The 19140-nt window shown below is 55.4% G+C and overlaps 1 protein-coding gene across 1 annotated transcript in view; it reads left to right on the forward strand.

Annotated features, from left to right (window-relative positions):
- Positions 1-8449: 8449 nt before the first annotated feature.
- Positions 8450-19140, forward strand: part of PRRC2B (proline rich coiled-coil 2B) — a 74288-nt gene continuing 63597 nt past the window's right edge. The window contains exon 1 of the mRNA XM_090274926.1: positions 8450-8613. The gene's annotated coding sequence lies outside the window, so the exon portion shown is untranslated. The remainder of the gene's footprint in view (positions 8614-19140) is intronic.

Consider the following 19140-nt stretch of genomic DNA (forward strand, 5'->3'; position numbering starts at 1 on the left):
GCTGAGTAGGATGTACCAGGCAAAGGGGGTTGTGTGAGGCCGGGGGTGGGGGTGCGAAGGCGGTAATTCCAGCCAGAAGGAACAGAGTTAGCTGCAAGTCTGCAGGGGAGAGAAAGCTATGACCCTGGAAAGTGAGGAGGTGAGAGACGAGGCTGGAGAGGCCTGGAGGGACCGGGTTGTATCCCAGAGCAGCAAAGACCTTGGCCTGAGGCATTAATAAAACCTGGCAAGGTTGACGGCTGGCACTCCACTGGTTAATTCCTCCCCTGAAAGGATAGGAAGAATCAAGGAGTGATTCAGCTCAGCCTCTCAGAGCTGGAACAGGGGATGAGCAGCTGGGAAAAGCCACTGCTTGCTGCGCTGAAGACCTGTTGTGGCCCCTGACCTGTGGGGACAATAGCCCAGGGAAGCCCAGTTGTCTTGCTCTTCTTGCCGCATCTTAGATTCTACACCTGGGCCTCAATGGTATGTCACCCCCCCCCCACACACACACTATTGTTTGTGTCTGTCCCCCCATGGGGGTGGCTGTGGAAAGGGTACATCCAGCCCTTGTGAGAAGCGGCTTGTCATGCTCACAGCCCATCATCCTTAAGATGCCCTCTTAAGAAAATGTACAAAATTTCCTTAACTTTTTCTTTAATTATTTTTCTCTTCTTTTTTATTTTAATCCTCACCCAAGGATCTGTTTATTGATTTTAGAGAGAAAGGAAGAGAGAGAGCGAGGAACATCACATCGATTGGTTGCCTCTCAAACATGCAAGTGGGGTTCGAACCTGCAACCTACGTATATGCCCTGACCGGGAATTGAACCTGCAACCTTTTGGTGTATGGGACAATGATCCAACTAACTGAGCCACCCAGCCAGGGCCTGTTTTAACTACTTTTAAAGTGTGTGATTCAGTGACATATAGCACATGCGTAATGTTGGGCAACCATCACCTCTGTCTAGTTTCAGGGTGGTTTCATCATCCCAAAAGGAAATCCCATATTCATTAAACACACACTCCCCACCCGCCTCCTCCTGGCCCCTGGCAAACACTAATCTGCTTTCTATCTCTATGGGTTTGCCTCTTTTGGACATTTCATGTCAATGGAATCATACAACATATGGCCTTTTGTGTCTGCCTTCCCTCTCTAAGCATACGGATTTTGAGGCCCACCCACATTATAGTGTGTAAGAGAACTTCATTCCCTAAAACACAGCAGAGAGAATATAGTCAATAATAGTGTACAAACTAGGTACGGTGCCAGATGGATGCTGGAAAAATCAGGGGGCACACCTTGCAGGGTATATGATTGTCTCACCCCTATGCTATACACTTGAAACTAATACAAAATAATATTGCATATCAACTGCAATTGAAAAATAGCATTTAAAGTTAGGTTAAAAAAAAACTTCATTTCTTTTGTTGGTTGAATAATATAATACTTCAGTATAGATCTGCCACATTTTGCTTATCTGCTCATCAGCTGATGGACATTGGGGTCATTTCCCCCTGTTGGCCATCGCAAATATGCTGCTATGAGTGTTCCCGTTTAAGGCTTTGTTTGAACATCCATCTTCAGTTCTTTTAGGTACAAACCTAGGAGTGGGATTCTTGGGTCATCTGATGATTCTGTGTTTAACTTTTTTTTTATTGACTTAGAGAGAGAGAGAGAGAAAGGAAGGAAGAGGGAGGAAGAGGGTGATAGAGAGAGAGAGAGAGACAGATTTATTGTCTCACCTAGTGATGCATCATTGGTTGATTCTTGTATGTTCCCTGACCGGGGCTAAAACCCTCAACCTTTGTGTTTTGGGATGATACTCTAACCAACTGAGCTACCCAACTGGGGACACCAAAAAGGGACCCAGAGACCCAGGGGCCTCATTTTTCTTCTTTCCTTCCTCCCTCCCTTCCTTCCTTCTTTCCTTCCTCTCTTCCTCCTTCTCCCTCTCCTTCTCCTAAAGATTTTATTTACTTATTTTTGAGAGCAGGGGAAGGGAGGGAGAAAGCGGGGGAGAAGACATTGATGTGAGAGAGAGCCTCTCAGACGCACCTAACTGGGGACTGAACCCACAACTCAGGCATATGTCCTGACCGGGAATCAAACCAGGGACCTCTTGCTTTGTGGGATGACGTCCCACCACCTGAGCCACATCGGTCAGGTCTCACTTTCTTGATATCAAGTTAGATTCTGAGATCTTTTGTGTCTGCAGTATGTACATTTCTGACATACTGGTCACACAGGTAAGACCTGATTCCTAGAGTCTCCTGCCAATGACCCTCCTCTATCCTACCTCCTCCTCCTCACCTGTCAGTTCTGGCAGCGGGGTGTGCCTTCCTGGGGCCCACCCGAGGGAGGTTCTGAAGTGCTCTTTGGGGAGGAGGACCGGGACTCCGAGACTCTGTCCTGGGCAGGAAAGGGAGCTGGCGGGATGGTCTCCTGACCTTGCCATCCATGGCCTTCCATTGGTGGCCTCTGTAGAGAGCTGGCTCTGGTTTCCTTTCCTTCCCCAAGCCCCATCCTTCAACACCTTTTTGCTGCTTTTTCTCAGCTGAAGTTGCCAAGTTTTAAATTTTACCCCACTCTTCCTTTATTCTCCAGTTCAGCTCTTTCCCTCTTCTCCCAACCCCCAGGGGCTTTCCCTGGGAAAATGGAGGGTGAATTCCAATTGGTAAGAATCGGGTGTGATGGGAAGAGAAACTGCCAGTGCTTCCTGCCCAGAGGAGAGGTGGCTTTGAGCTCTTGCATGTGCTCATGTGTGCGGGTTGCTGAAACTCAGATGCTGTCCCCCAACCCCTGCTGTGAGCACGGATTCTACGCAGGGCCCCTGCTGCCTGTTCAGACCCAAGTGTTGTATTTTTAGCTCAAGGCCCCCACCCCTACTGGAATGCACATTCCCTGGGATGGGGGCCACCAGCCAGTGGGCCCCTCCCAGTGCCCGGACACTCCCATCTCCAGGCCTTTGTTCCAGCCAGCCCCTCCATCTGGAATGTTCTTCTACAGTCTCTTCTGATTAAATCCTCCACTCCTCCTTCAAAGCCTGATGTCAAAGGCACCTGCACCAGGAAGGCTCCCTCTGTCTCCCCAGCTGGGATCCATTTCTCCCTGGGCTATTATTTTTTTCCTCCTCCCGTTAATATGACCACGTTTTCTGAACTGAAATGGAGACTCTCTCTCTCTCTCTCTCATTAGCACAATTGCACTTTGGAGAACAGGTGCAGGGAGGAGGAAAGCAGGCCTGTCCAAGAATCCTGGCACATGAGATCGGTACCCACATTGTAGGCCTCACACTCCTGGATCATATTGCAAGTGAGCTGTGGGCACGTCACCCACTGTCCTCTGTGGCAGGAGGGAGCAATAGACCAGGCCAGCACTGGGGCCTACGATGCAGACCCACCTCCAGCCCACGCCTGGCAAGGTGGTGAGCGCTTGATGAGTTACAGTTTTTATTGTGGTTTTGTTTTGAACGACCCTGAACTTGGGACTCTCTTGAGTGTAGAGATCATTTATTTCTCATCTTGCCGTGTCTCAGCATTACGAGTGGGCTTGCCATTACAGAGCTCAGTAAAGTTTTTTGCAGTTGGATGGAATGTCTTTACTGGACAGGATGAGTGGAAGTCTGGATGAGGCCTGCTGTGGGGAAAAGCTAAGGGTCCCGAGAGCAGGGGAGACTACCTACAAATAATTTGGCAGTCAATCATCCGCCGCATGTACAAGTATGCTCCTCCTTCCATGGGGGAGGGGTGGGGCTACTTCTGCTCCCCTGAGTCTCAGCTGGCCCTGAGACTCACTCTGACCCACAGAGCACAGCAGATGTGACGTCCTTACAAGGCCTGGGTGCGTCCGCTTTCCCTCCTTTGGAACCCTGCTGCCATGCAATAAGGCAGCCTGGACTGTTTCGTCAGAGAGAGTGGCCCCAGGAGACTCCTGGAAGGTGAGGCACCTTGGGGGTGCAGAGACCCCAGGTGGAACAGAAGAACCATCCCCAAACCCACCACATCATCGGGAATAACAAATGGTGGTTGCTTTAAGCCAGTACACTTCGGGGCTGTTTGTTACACAGCAATTGATGACCGACAAGGGAGGCTCTCGTGTGTCTGCAAGTAAGAAGAGACACAGTGACGATGACATGTGCAGAATGCCTGCCAGGTGCCAGCTTGTGATGCCGGCCAAGCACATGGTCTCGTTCAATTCTCCCACGAGACCTCTTCCACAGTTTCCAGAGGCTCAGAGAATGGCAGCGCTTGTCTAAAGACACACAGAAGGTCAGGGCAGAGACAGATTCAACTCAGGTCTGTCTGACTCGAAACCTGGCACTCGGTGATGAGGGCAAGCCCGGGAGAAGGGCACGGGCCCAGCACCTGCTTCTGGCTGTGGCGTGGACCGGCCCCACCGAGAAACCAGGTCAGCTGGCTGGGCCTCTGTGTGCATGGCTGTGCTGTGAACTATACTCAGTGGCTGGGAAGGGACCTTGAAGCCAGACAGGGCTCACGTGAGAGGTCTCCGGGGCCATTCCCTGGGCTCCGTGCCTGGGTCAGAGCTTTAAAGACCGACTGGCCCTGTGTTTGTGTTCACGGTGTTCAGTGACCCTCCCCTCCCCCCTGCTCTCCCGCCCCTCCCCTCCCCTGCCCTGCAGCAGCTCATGGCTGTGCCAAAGCTTGCTGGGGTCTGGATAAGGGAAAGGCTCTCCTAAACATGGCGGCATGACTCAGCGTCTGGCAGCCAGCAGCGGTGGGTGACGGGCCCGGAGCCTCGGTTTACTGACCTGTGCAATGGTGTGATAACAGACCCCCCCTCACCGAAACATGATGAGGAGGCGGGACACGCGGGAAGCGGGCGTGCGCTCACGCCCTCACAGGTGTGCATTCTCTCTTCCAGCCCGTTTGTTTTCAGCTCTGTCACCGGCTCCCTGTGTGAACTCAGGCGAGTCACCGCACCTGTCCGGTTTAATGTCCTCACCTGAAAGTGCTCTATAAATGGTAACTATTACTGACGGAGGGGTAAGAGAAGCCCGGCAAAGTCTTAGCATCTCCAGGCAGTGGAAGAGCAGAAGCCTTCCGGCTCCCCTTTGAGGCCAGGACTGGCCTTGGCACCAGCAGGGGCAACCTCTCCTTACTCACTCATTTTTAAAAAGATTTTATTTATTTCTTTTTAGAGAGGGCAAAGGAGGGAGAAAGACAGGGAGAGAAACATCAGTGTGTGGTTGCCTCTTGTGAGCCCTCCCATCTGAGGACCTGGCCTGCAACCTAGATATGTACCCTGGCTGGGAATCAAACTAGCAATACTTTGGTTTGCAGGCTGGTGCTCAATCCACTGAACCACACCAGCCAGGGCTCATTACTCTCTTATTATGTGACACAGATTGTGTGCTAGGCCCTGGGGAATTAAAAAAATGAATGATTCAGTGACTCTGTTTGGATGAGCTCCTTGTCTTGTAGGGAACAGAGAAATGACGACCACAGCAAGACTGGGACTGGGACGTGTCCCAGGGGTCAGAGAAGAAGAAACCTGAGTAAACAGAGCAAAGAGCACAGGAAGGCTACTTTGCAGACAAGTTTCTTTTTTTTTTAAAGGACCCAAGTCTGACCAATGACAGGTCGTTCCAGATTCCAGGTGAAATTAATGCAAAGGAGATCCACCTCTAGCCATAATGTGGCTTAAAAAAGAAAATCATGGATAAAGAAATACGGTTATGAGCATTATACAAAAACATTAAATTTCAATGTAACAAAAGACCGTGCTCACATTTGGGGAGAAAATTATGTTTATATAAAATTGGCTTTAGGCCGTGAGGGAGGGTGGAATTCCCCCTCTGGCTCAGTTTTGGAGTCCGAAAAGATGTCTCCACCCATAAGCAGAGTTGCAAGTTTCCTTATATTTAAGAGGAAAAAAGTGATGAAAACGAAATGAACTCCTGCTCATTGGTTCACACCAACTCTCCCCAGCTTTGGATGGCTTGGTCCACTCATTCCTTACATTCTTTCAATATCCCAGCTCCAGAGAGCTGCTGTTTCCTTGGCATAACTTTGACAATACGAATGTCTCCCATGTCTCGTGGGGAGTTTCTCTGGGGCTAAAATGACCTCAAGGTTTAGCCTTGGTCCAACCCTCTGGTCTTTCCTTCCTCTCTCTGAGCTCTCTGGGTCCTGAGTTCTGGGAGGCCTTGGAGTAGCACCTTCAGATCTTGAAGGAACCCAAAGAGCCAGCCCTGGCTGACAGCCTCAGACCCCAGACAATGGTCCCCATCCCCATCCCAGCATCTTAGCCTTGCCTCCCTCTAGGAAAGGCTCACACCTCCAAGGCTGGCACCGTTGGGCGCAAATCTGTGCTCCACCACCCAGGTCCTTTGTGACCTTGTCTAAGATCACGGAACTCCTGACCTCAATTTCCCAATCCATAAAGTGTGAACAATAATAACCATCTCTCAAGTATTCGCAAGTTCCCTCTTGTAAAGTGCTCAGCATGCTGCCCAGGACAAGTGCTCGGTAACCAGTACCTGGCTCCGCTGACTCCCCAGGGAGGCGCAGAAAGAAAAGGATTTCCTGAACCCAGGACAACAAACCCTAGGGTTTTTTGGTACAAGTGGGGCACATGTCATTTTCACTCCCAGGGACCTGGCAAGCCTCGCTGTCCCCAGAGGCCATCACTGCCCTTCTAGCTCTACCAGAGGACAGAGCATTTGTTGACCTCTGTCCCCCCTTGTCATCTTTAATATTTCCTCACCTGTCTTCTATAACTCAAGGGTCTCTAAGCTGGTCGTCTTATATTCTCTCTTGTCATATTAAAAAAAGAAGATGAAGAAAATAAAAAGCAAGCCCTAACTGGTCTGGCTCAGTGCACCGAACGCTGGCCTGCGATCCAGGGTGTCCTGGGTTCGATTCCTGGTCAGGGCACATGCCTGGGTTGTGGGCCAGGTCCCCGGTTCGGGGCGCAAAGAGGCAATCACATATTAATGCTTTTCTCCCTCTCTTTCTCTCTCCCTTCCCCTCTCTCTAAAAATGAATAAATAAAATCATAAAGAAAAAAAAAGGTAACCTTTGAGCATCAGCCTGCGAACCAAGTGTCGCTGGTTCGATTCCCAGTCAGGGGACATGACTAGGTTGCACGCCAGGTCCCCAGTTGGGGGAGCGTGAGAGGTAACCACACAGTGATGTTTCTCTCCCTCTCTTTCTCCTTTCCCCTCTCTCTAAAAGCAGATAAATAAAATAAAATAAAAATAAAATAAAATAAAGTAAACTTGTTAAAGAAAAAAAAAAAAGGTAACCTGATTCTTAATAAGTCCCAGGGTTCCTTACTCCACAGCCTGTAAGGTCAAGGGCCAGACACTCCTTCCTCCATTCAACAAACCAACCCATATTCAGGGAGGCCCCGCGCGTGCCCCGCGCCGCGCTCAGGGACAACCCTCTCCCGGGCAGTGAGGCCTAAGTGGGTCCACGGTCTTCCCAGGTCTAGCTCCGTGGCCTTGGGCAAGGTGCTTAGCCTCTGAGTCTCCATTTTCTCAACTGCTGGGGTGAAATGAGACAACCCACTCGGGGCCACTCCAGAGCTGCGGGGCGTATGGACACGGGCCGCGCGCGGGGGAGCCGGATGACGTGCATCCCAGGCCCCCACCCTTTCTGCCTTTGCTTTCTCAGATGGTTTCTTTTTCTGATTGCCGGCGTATCTAGAATAAGAAGCGAGACTCCTCCTTAGGTCTCCTGACCTCTGACCGACCTCAGACGGCCAAGGTGACAGCGGAGGGCGACCTCCCGGACCTTTTGTCTCGCCTCAAATACGCAGCCGCTCCAGAGGACGGGTTTATTATTTTTCCCTGGGACAAAAACGGGGGAAAGCATCTATGCTGTGCGACAACCTTGCCTTTGAAGTGACAATGGCACCATTTCTGCCTGCGTTCCGTGCGTCTGCCGCACGCGCACGCGGACAGAGGAATCCGGGCTCCGGGCCTGCACCGCGACGCCGCAGTGCTGAGCGGGGAGGGGGCGGGGACCCGGGCTCGCGCCCCCGTCCCCGCCCTCCTCCGCCCGGCTTCCCCCTCCGCGGCCCCCCATTCCAGGCCCCCCGCTTCCGGTCCACTCGCCCCCGTCTCGCCGCGACCCCTCCCCCGGGCCTCCTCCCCTCCCCCCTCCGCGCCCCCGGGCCCCTTCCCGGGGCCTCAGACCCGTCCTCGCGGCTCGCTCCCCTCGTCTCTCCGAGCGCTCGCCCCTCCCCGAGGGCCCCGCCCCGCCCCCGCCCCCCAGCTCCCCTTCTCTCTCCCTCCCCCTCGGCAGGACCCCCTCCCCCCAGGCCCGCGGGCGGGCGCCGGCGATCCCGGGAGGCGCGGCAGGGGGCGCTGCGCGGGCGGCGGCGCGGCTGCGGGCGGCGGCGGCGGCGGGAGGAGGCGGGAGGAGGCGGGGGCGGCGGCCGGCGGGGGGCGGGGAGCGGCGCGCGCGAGGGAGGCGAGCGGCGAGACACAGGCTCCGAGGCTCCAGCGAGCGAGCGAGCGCCGAGCGAGCCGGGAGGGAGGGAGCGAGCGAGCGAGCGAGCAGCCGCGCCGCCGCCTCGCAATCCGCCGCCATCCCGCCGCCTCCGCGCCCGACCGCCGCCCGACCGCCGTCGCCCGGCCCAGCGTCGCCCGCGGAACCAGACCAGGTGGGCCCGGGGCGCGGGCGCGGGGCCGGCGGGCGCGGCGCTAAGATGGAGGCGGCGCGGCCCGGCTTTGTCTCGGCGCCGCTGACTGACAGCGGCGAGCCCCGGGCCCGGCCGACCTTTGTCCGCGAGCGCGCGGGGTGCGGCCCGCCCCGCGCCGCCGCCGTGGGCCCCGCCGGCCGGGCCGAGGGCTGTGGGGCCGGGCCCGGGGCGGGCGGCCGGGCCCGCTCGCCATTGTTGTGGCGGCGCCGCGCGGCCTCGGCTCGGGCGGCGGGGTCGGGGCGGCTCCCGGGGCCCAAGAGCCTCCCCGCCGCCCCCGGGGTCCGGCGGCCGAGAACGCCAGCGTGGGCTGGGGGCGTCGGGACGGTTCTCCCGCCCCCCGCGCCGTCCTCACCCCCGGCTCGCTTTCAAACCCGCCCCCGGGGAGGGGGCTCGGGAGTCGGGCGCCCCTCGGGGCGGCAGCCGCAGAGCCGTTTCGGGGCCCGGGGCCGGCGGTCACCGCCCCCCCCCCCGCGGTGTCCCTGAAGTTGGTGGCCAGGGGCGGGGGGCGGTCACGGGCGACGACGCGGTCGCGGGTGCGGTGCCTGCAGCAGAGGGTCATTTGGGAAACGCTGGGCGCTCCGTGGCTGAGAACGTTTAATAATAAACAGGATGTCGCCGCTCGGGGCCTGCCAGGTGGGGCTCCTCTCCCGTCCTCGCTGCCGGGACCGCGCGCCGCGGAGAGCGGGGTCGCCGGCCTGACGCTGGGGGGCCCCCCGCCCCCCTTTGTGGGTCCCGTGGGCGGCCCGAGCCCACGGCGAGGCGCGGCGAGGAGGTGTTTTGCAGGGGAGCGGTTCACTCGAAGGAAGTGGGAGAAGGGGGGCTGGGAGGCGCCCTGGAGTGTGTCATTTGCTAAATGGCTGCCTGGCAGGGACCTTTCCGAGCCTCTGGTTTACAGGGTTGTTCACCGTCCCTGAGATTTATTTTTTCCCTTTTAGGGTTTTCTGTGCATTTTTACGAGGCCTGATGCGTTATCGTCCAGGTCGGTTTTTGTGACCCATCCATTGAACGTCGTGGTTTCTGTAAATGCCTGTGGGCTCCTTTGTGCAGAGCGCCGTGGGGTGGGCCGTGGGCCTGGGGCGGCCCGGGCTTTGGGGTGCCAGCCCTGCGTCTGTCGGGGACCTCGGGGGCTCTCCGACTCTTCGCTGGCGCAGACAGGGGCCTGGCATCCCCTGCCTCGCAGGGTCGGGGAGGTGGCGGAGGGCCGGGCTAGCAGCGGGCCTGGCCCACCGTGGCGTTTGCACAATGGCCATCAGGTCCCAGCGTGGACGTTAGCCGCTTGAGCTGCCCCCACGGAGCGCAGCCATCCTGCAGACGCCACAGGTTGGGCGAAGGCCCGGACGGGGCAGAAGTGATTCGAGGCTCAGCACGGCGCTGGCGCTGGCCTCTTGCTCGTTGGGTGCTGGGCCTTGGGGGGGGGGGGCACGGAGGGGGAGGCAGCATCTGGAGCCCTGGAGGACCGCGTGGGCCCGGACTGTGCGGTCAGAGGTCCCTGCGCTTGGGTCCGGGGGCCTGTCCCTGCCGGGGCTGTGCGTGCTGCCCGGAGTGAGGCACAGCTGGAAGGACACGGCACGCGACTCTGAGATCGGCCAGCAGAGGCCCAGGGAGCTTTGCCTGGCGAGGGGAACTGCTCTCCTTTGGGGACGGCCTGTGACCCCTTGGGGACCCCCTGCCTGTTCGGGCAGGCGTGTCTCTTGGAACCTGGCTTCTGGTCCTCCTTGGGTTACCTTACGCAAGTCTCTGAGCCTCAGCTCCTGCATCTGAAAATGGGAATAATTATGTCTTGTTTTAATTAAGCTGCTGGGGCTCTTGGGAGCCTCAACATACTATTTGTAGCCAAGTGCTTCCGTCCACGGGGGGTAGATGAAAATGTGTGTTGTTTTTGTGCTTCCCTAGTGTTCTGGTTCCTCTTTCTAACTCCTGAGCTTTTTCTCCAGTTCTCTTCATGATGGAAATGTGCGTGAGCTTCCCGCCCCAAGTTCAGCCCCTTCTAGTGTTTTGCTATCATGGGGACCGTTCAGCTGCCTGGAAGCCCCGGCATGACTTAGAAAACTATACTGCTCAGCCAGATGTGGGTGTCTGCTGTTTACTGCAGACTGTAGGGAGGACTGAGGCCGAGAGGGGGAGAGTGACCCCCGTCTCGGCCGCAGGTGAGGGTTGAGACCCGGTTACCTCTGGGCCAGGTGTGTGGCTTGGTTGTAGACAAGACACTCTGCTTGGATTATAGGGGTTCTGATGGGAAGTTTGTTTTGACTCGTTAGGCATTCCCACCACCATCTTGTTTTTTTAAATGTATTTTATTTTTATTTTTTGAATGTCTTTGTAACCTCCTGCAGGCCTCCTGGCTGCCTGTGGGACTGAGACATTTTAACAGGCCGTCATTCTTTCAGTCCCCATCCCCCTTCCTGCCTCTTGGCCCATCCTTTCTATCTGATTTCATTCCTGCCCAGTCTGGCTCTGGCCCTGGGCTGCTGGTTAGCTGGTTGGTTGGGGAAGGAGATGAACTGGCTCTCCCTCCCACCAAGCTTTTTGATTACTTGTGAATTTTAGTTCTTTGAGGGACCTTGTGTCTGCCCATTGTGGGGCCTGCCACCTCCTGCAGCTCCCTGGGTCCTCTCCAGTCTCCTTCGGGCCCAAGTGGGTAAAGAAAAAAGCCTGGGGAAGGAAGATCCAGAAAGCCTTGGGAGAGTGGAATTTCAGGAATGGCAAGTCAGAACTAATTCCAGGCCTGGTCTGGTTGCCTGGGGCCTGGCCGGTTTTGTTTCGTTTTTTGGTTGGCCTGTTCACACCACCCCCTTTTAAAAAATTCAGTCTTCTGTTTTTCTTGAAGGATTATTTTATTGTACTTTCAAGATTTATTTATTTGCCTTTCACAAAGTACTGACTCATGTTGCTTATGGCTGTGTGCTGGTGATATGTCTCATTATTCTGCTGCTTCAGATTGATCATTTCTGTGGTGGTTTCTATTTCAGACCGTCATAGGTCAGGTGGAACAGTACGTGTATTTCTAAATTTGATAATGAGGCTTCTCTACTGTCAAACGTACGCATCTTGTTAGGGGCGGGCAGGTATTAAACAGGGGCTGTCTACACTAGATTTTTAAGCAATACATATCCCTTTGAAAAATTAAATTTCCCGCAGAGCTCTGTTAGGCTTTGTGCTCTGAATCTCATTTTTCAGTCCAGGTTCACCAAACTCTCTCCTCTTCAAATCATAACTTCATTTTTTCCTTAAGACTTTTTTTTTTTTTTTTTTTTTTTTCTCCTGGGCCTTGGCTGGTGTGGCTCAGTGGATTGAGCACTGGCCTGTGAACCAAAAGGTCATCAGTTTGATTCCCAGTCAGGGCACGTGCCCGGGTTGCGGGCCAAGAGGCAACCCATCGATGTTTCTCTACCTCTCTTTCTCCCTTCCACTCTCTAAAAATAATCTCTAAAAATACATAAAATCTTTTTTTTTTTTTTTTAAAGAGATTTTTTCCCTGGGACTTGTGTAGCCTTAGGGACCTGGGTCTGTCATTTAAAGGCATTGCCTCTATGTAGTGCTGGAGATGGAGGGAGAGAGATGATGAGCCTTCTGCTGAAATAAAACTGGTCATGACAAGGTTTGAGGTGTAACCTCTGGACCTCGGAGCTCAAAGATGGGGCTTTGCTGCCTGGGATGTCCCTGGTTCCATCTGGGGCGGCAAGTGGGGCGGTCTCTGCCCGAGGGCGGGCCTTGTCTTCTTCGGGTGTTGTTGTGAGCTGTCCTTGTTGACTGTGAGGCCAGAGCTGAGGGCTGGGTTGCTCCTGGCTGCTTCGTGGGTTTGTAAAACTGCATGCAGCAGGAGGTGTCTGGGCAAAATGAAGTCTTAGCTGCCGCTTGTCCTCCACGTTCTGCGCCGCTGCGTCCTTCCTGGCCCACCTCTGCAGCCGGGCCTGCAGCTTTGATGGGCCCGTTCTTCCTCCTTTCCAAGGAGGCCAGCAGGCCTTTCCTCCTCCCCGTGATGCAGGAGGCAGTAGTACGCAGTTACCGTTTTTTAAATTCACTGTCATGCAACAGATGCTCCTTGAGCATCTATTATTTGCAGGCATTCTGCAAGGCCTTTTAAAAACATTTCCCCCCAAGGCCTTTTAATGACATTTCCCCCCATGCAGAGGTAACATTATTACTGGGGAAAAAAAGAAAAGTTGGAAAATACTGAAAAGAATAAAGAGAAAAATAAAAATACGGATTACCTGTAACCTCACCATACAGGAAGGCGTAGTTATTTATTCCCTTTGGGTTTTTTCAAAATTAGAAAAAAATACGGTACACGTTATTCACAGTTTATAGTTCCTCTTAAGGTTATAGTGTATTTCCCTAAGTTATTTAATAATTGCATAGTTGCAGTTATGTGGTTCTGACATGGTTTATTTAATCTTCTGTCATTAAACAGATTGTTGTACCCATTTTTCCTTATAAACCAAACTGGAAGAAGTGTCCTTGCCTGTAAAGCTGGGTCCACATTGCCCATTATTGGCCGTCAGTGGGACTCCGGGTCAGAGGGCATGCGGGCTCCTTCTCTGGTCTCCGGGACACCTTGGTTCTCCCCTCCAGCCCTGTCACTCTCTCCAGCCTGTGCCCTAGGCAGCTTCCTTCACGGGCCACCAAGTTCCGGGTCTCCGTCCTGGCTGAGCCCCTTGATGAGTCGGGCTTGGGGTCTCACCCCGTTTGCCGGTTTGAGCCTGTCAGTGACTTAAATATTTACTACTCTGGGGACGCAGTTGCAGTGGGGGTGTGTGTCGGGGGCAAGCACCTCCTTAAGGAGGCCTTGGGGACCCCGCAGCGAACTAGCCCGAGTGCTTCTCTTTATAGCTCTTTTCACAGCTTTAGTTTTTAAAAAACGATTATTGTGGTAAAACATGACAAAACGTACAGTGTTAACCGTTTTTAAGTGTAGCGTTCAGTACGCCCACATGGGTGTACAACCCCTCATTCTCCAGAACTTCTCACCTTCCCAAACTGAAACCGTGCCCATTAAACACTAGTTCCCCACTCCCCCCGCCAGCCCCCGGCGGCCACCAGTCATTCCATGTTCTGTCGTGGTGAGTGCGGCGCCTCTGCGGACCTCGTGTCAGTGGTGTCTGTCCTTCCGTGACTGGCCGCCCTCACTGAGCATGTTTTTCAAGATTCGTCTGTGTTGTGTCATGTCCAAGTTCCGTTCCCTTTGAAGTCTGAATAGTAATTTACTGTATGTATATGCACGTGTACGTCAGTAAAATAATGGAGTATTACGTACATACACACACGTACACAGGCCACATTTGGTTTATCCTTTCGTCTGTTGGTGGGCAACAATTTATGAACACAGTTTCGTGTTTGATTATTGAGTCGACCTTCCCGCCCGAGTGCAGCGAGTGAGTGTGCTGTGAAGTGGGGTTCTGTGTCACAAAGAGGGTCTCCTGGGTGCCCGCCGAGAGGGCAAGCCCACTCAGCTTCGGTGCAGGGTGGGCCAAGAAGGCCTTCTGGAAAACAGCAGACTTGGACTCCGAAGAGCGCTTGTGGGCTGGCCTGCTTTCCAGAGGCCAGCCCGGAGGAGGGGGCGGGGAGGGCTTGGGCTCCAGGAAGCTCCGGTGGCCTCTCCCAACGTGCTTCAAGGCCGCCTCTTTGTATAGAGTGATCAGCGCAGCACCATCTGGAAAAGGGTCATCTCCAGCCCTTTCCATGGCTCCTTTGTGTCTGCGGAGCTTTTTTCGGCAGGTGGTGTTTACATACAGCTCAGGGCTTAAAGAACCGCTCTGTCCGGGTGGTGCAGACAACACCGGCCTGTCTGGGAGGGGCACCGTCACCGTGCCTGGGCGACCTGTCTGCGACTGAATGGGCCAAGTGTTCAGAAATAGCTGGGGAGGGTGGGACATCCCGAGGCGTAAGGGGGAGTTTCCCCCCGATGTATGATTAATTACAAAGGTCTCCATACTCGTCACAAAGAAAGGAACAGCGAGTGGATGAGGGGAAAGGAAAGCGCTTTTCCTGCAGCGTCCCCGGCAGTCACCACTGTTTACAGCTGCCGTGTCTCTGTCTGAACTCTGTACACTAATACGGCCCTTTGTAAGGGAGGCTTTTTAAAAAGCAAACACGGGACGATACTGTTCTTTCTTGTACTGCAATCTCCATTTTCAGACATGTATCGAGCATTTTTCCATGTTAATGTTTACAGATGTGCCACGCAGTGTTTTAAAAATAATGTTTATTAGGTTTAAAAAAAAATATCCAAGTGTGTGAAGAACACAAAAATAGCTCAGAATCCCGTGGCCCATGTATTCCCAGTTGACTTTTAAAAACACAATGTAGTTAGAAAATTCAAGCTGCATTAAGAGGCATAAAAGCTCTTACTCTCTGGAGCAGAACCGCCGCGAGTAGCTTCTCGTGATCCCACCCAGAGACAGGACGCGGCCCGTCACCCGCACGCGCGCTCCCGTTTCTGAGGCGGGCTGCTCCCCTCCCTTAGGGAGCCGTCCTGGCCGTGTGGAGGCATCACCTCTGTTTCAGCCACGGCAGAGCGTGTTTGTGGATGGCGATGATCTAACCCGTTTCCTATTGGACGTTCAGACTGATTCTGATTTTTGGATATCACACAACTTTGGCAAAACTCTGCCAAGTTTCTATTCACAAGTATAATTTGTATAGAGTAGTGTGTGAGAGTGTTTCTGCAGGGTTGGCCCTTCTGGTTGAATAGTGTTTGGGGGTGAATTCTCAATTTCTTTTCAGAAAATGGTGTCAACTTATGTGTAATAGTATACGAGAGCGGGTGTTCCTGAACTGGGAGCCGTTTGGGGTGGCCCTGTTTCCCAGGGCAGAGCAGTCGTCAGTGCCAGGCTTGCTGTGGTTGGCGTAGGAGGTCACGTTTGATCAGTTTGGACAAGTACATCCGCGTTCGCTGTGACCTTCCTGTGCAGAAGTGGCCGTGGAAGGAGTTGCTCTGGGCATCTCGTTAGCTAGCGGCTGGTGGGACGAGGGGTCATGTGGAGAGAGGCACAGGGAGCCAGTCTGAATGTCCTTTCCAGTATCAGCTAAAGTGATGGTCCTTGGCCCTGATGTTTTCTCCCAGACTTGGTGCACAAGAGCCGGGCGGGGAAAACCCAGAGCCCCTCTTGGAGGTTCCTGAGGCTCTCCGTTCACAGTCTTGGTGATGCTGTTAATATTTCTTACTGTGTAGGATTTGCTTGGAGGCCAGGCCTCTCCTGTCTCCTGATGACGGCTGTTGTGCAGATCTGCCCAGTTCCTGATCCAGTCAACCACATGGTCTCTGGGCACCCCCCTCCTTTCCTGCCTAGGGCTTCTAGGGGATCCTCTGGTGACTGTGGAAACCAGCCATGGCGGTGTTTCATCAGGCCAGTCTGGGAAGGGCTTGTGCTTGGGGGGGCGAGGGCCCAGAAGGAGGTGCAGGCTGGACATGCCGCTGCTCTGGCTCACGTGGGTGACAGTGGGAGCTTGAACCTGGAGAGAGCTCGCCGCAGGCTGGGGCTGCCCGCCTTCCTGATGGCTGTGACGCCTGCCGCCTTCAAATCCAGATTCTGTCACTTGCACACCGGGTGATGAAGATTATTTACTCCTTTGGAGTCTCTTCCCTTTGCACAGTGCGGTAGTGACACCTTCCTCCTGGAGCTGGGAGGGGGCAGGGGCTCAGATGTTTATAAGGTGCTTGGCACAGGGCAGGCAGGCTCTGGGTAAACAGCAGCTATTAATGGGTCCTGGCTGCAGGCCTGGGGGTTTGGAGTAGGCAGGCCGATACGCTTGGGGCTCATTTATTAACTCTTGTTTACTCCGTGCTGGAGATCCTAATGGTGCGCTGAGCCCAGGGCACATGCTGAGGGTTTAGCCCCAAATCAAACGGCTCCTGCCCTCCCCTCCAGAGGCTCAGACACCCTAACCAGGGGCCTCCCTGTCTCCAAGGTAAATGCCACCCAACGAGGGTGTCGGGTCACTGGCTGCCTCTGCGCTGAGTCCGTCCTGTTCTTGGAGTGTTTAGGGAAAGGCCTTGGGAGGGGTCTGTTAGGGCAGCTCGTGGATGCAGGGGAGCCCCGCAGCTTGGTGGGCTGCAGCTCCTGTTTGGCATCGGCAGTCGAGTGGAGTGTTCGTTTCCGCCTCTAACACCTACCCCGGGAGGAGCTTGAACGGGTCTTGTTTACCCCCCGGAGCCGGTTTCCTCTCAGCCCCGCGGGGCAGGAAGCTGTCCCAGTGCTGCCCGATGGCTGACACAGCTCCTGTGGCGCAGGCAGCGCTCTCTGGGCGGCAGTCAGCTCCAGAGCCACCACGGTCTGATTCTAGAAAAACCCGGGCCCTTCCTGCCTGCCTGTTACGCCTTTCTCAGGTCATGATGGGAGTGCTGTCTGGAAAACTTTTGTTTCCTGCTAATGGGAATGTTTTCACTATGCATATGGGTTTTAAACCTGAAATGACACCAGAAATCAGCGAAGTTTATAGGTATGCCTTCATGTAATAAAGAAAAGTGGAAGACCTTTTATATGTACGGCATATGCCCAGGCGTGTTCACTTTGGTCCTTTCCTGTCCTCCTCTGGCGGCGGCGGCGGCGGCAGCGGGGGGGCGGGGGGGGGCGTAGGTGGGTGGGAAAGGCCATTATAATTTGCCCGCCCCGGACAAACCCTAACCCCGTGCGGGCATCCTTGGCCGTGGCAAAGGGCAGGCGCAGCCCGCCAGTGCTGCTCTCCAGGGGCCCGAGGGCTCTATGATTGGGTGTTGACCACGGACGCTGGGGTTCAGGGGCCGTGTGCTCTGCCATGTGGCCTTGCCGGGTGGCGGGAGGCAGCAGAGCACCGTCTGTGATAGTCGGGGAGCTGGGGAGAGCCCGGAGTGGGGCGGCGTCCCGCAGTCGGGAGCGCAGCTCTGTGTGCCTCGGGAGGGGCTGTGAATGAAGTCCTCGAAGTTGTGGCGAGGGCACACGCCCCCCTTACCGCCCCCCACCCCCCGAAGGGACGGTTGGAGTACCTGTACGGTCCCTGGGGAACACGGCCCTTAGTTTGGGGTTCTTCCTTTTTGTTACGGAAGCCCTGGTCTTGCCTGACCGCCGGTGTCCAGCAGTTTCAGACCATGCGGGGCTTCCTCTGCGTCCAAGGCTTGGAGACTCACCAGCACGAGGGTTCTGTTGGGGCTCGTTTGGACCAAGTCAGCCCTGACCTTCGGTGTATCTCGGTTTCTTTATTTTCATCAGAGAGACGGCTGGTCTGCGAGGGCCGCGTCGTTGGGAACCTGCCTCTGGGTAGGCAGACAGCCCGCTGCCGGGCTCGGCTCTGACCTGCCGCGGGGGCCTGAGGGGAGCACGGGCGACCTTGGCCCGCGCACGCGTGCGTGCCCTCGGAGGCTCCCTTTCCTCGTCTGGACGTGGGGTGACAGGGAGGACACCGCCCAGGCAGCTGTCGCCCAGCCAGCCCAATGGAGGGTTTCTGCCCTCCCAGGCAGGGGCGGCCATGGTTCCCGCTTGGAATGGTTTGTTGCTCCGGAGTCTCCTTGGGGGCTCCCGAGGGGGCCGCCGTGGCCCTCTCCCGCCTCCTCGAGGCTGAGCGGTAGGAGCTGGAGGAGGGCCGGGGTAGGAAGACGGGCCTTTGAGTTGCGCGTCCTTCATGGCGTTTGCTGCTGGACGGACAGCATCTGACTCCCTCGTAGCCGACGCGAGTCAGGGTCTGGGGTCCCGGGGAGGGGTCTCTCTTCTCCTTCCTTGCCTCTCTTCCTACCTTTCAGTTCTTTGCACACAAACGACAAATGTGCTTCATAGAAATAGCAGATGGTACAGAAATATTGGCCCAAGCGAGTAAACCAGTGTGTACTGGGGGTGTTGGTGGTGGCGTTTGTTGTCACGGTCCGCAGCTGGGGATGACCTACATGCCTGTCTGTGGGCAGTGGGCACGTGCGGCCCACTGACAGCGGAACAGCAAGGGGCGCTGAAAAGAATGAGGCGTCGGCACGTGCTCTCCCGGCTGGGCGGCCACGGGCTGTTAACGGGAAGAGGGCGCTGCACTTTATAACGCGGCTCCCGTGTGGTGTGGCTGTTGGACTCCAGGGTCACGTGGTTGCGGCACAGTGGCACCTGGCCACGCTGGTAGAGTAAAAGCGGAAGGCCACAAACTGCTGACAGGTTCCGACAGGCTGAGGAAGGGGGCGTGGAGGCACCCGCTGAGTTAATGGGGGCCACTTTCCGCGTTGGTTTGTCTCGTATACTTTAGCATCACTTGAGTTGCCTACACTGGACATCTGTTAGCGATGTGTACCAGTTACGCAGACGACTGAAGCAGAAAGGTGACCCGTAGACGTTTAGAAGACAGAGGTGCCTGCAGGAGGTGGTCTGGGCCAGGACTGGGCATCGCCCGGGCCACTGGGTTTGCTCAGAGCCGTCCCAAGGGCCCTGGTTCCTGGTTCCTGGTGCCGGGGCCCCCATGGTTCACACGGATCGAGCCGATGCTGTCGCCCGGCTCTGGCTCTGTCGGCGGCCGGCAGCAACGGCCCTGTTGGTTTGGTTA

Source organism: Furipterus horrens, unplaced genomic scaffold (genome assembly GCF_987537825.1).
Source record: "Furipterus horrens unplaced genomic scaffold, mFurHor1.1.pri manual_scaffold_4, whole genome shotgun sequence".
Taxonomy (NCBI): domain Eukaryota; kingdom Metazoa; phylum Chordata; class Mammalia; order Chiroptera; family Furipteridae; genus Furipterus; species Furipterus horrens.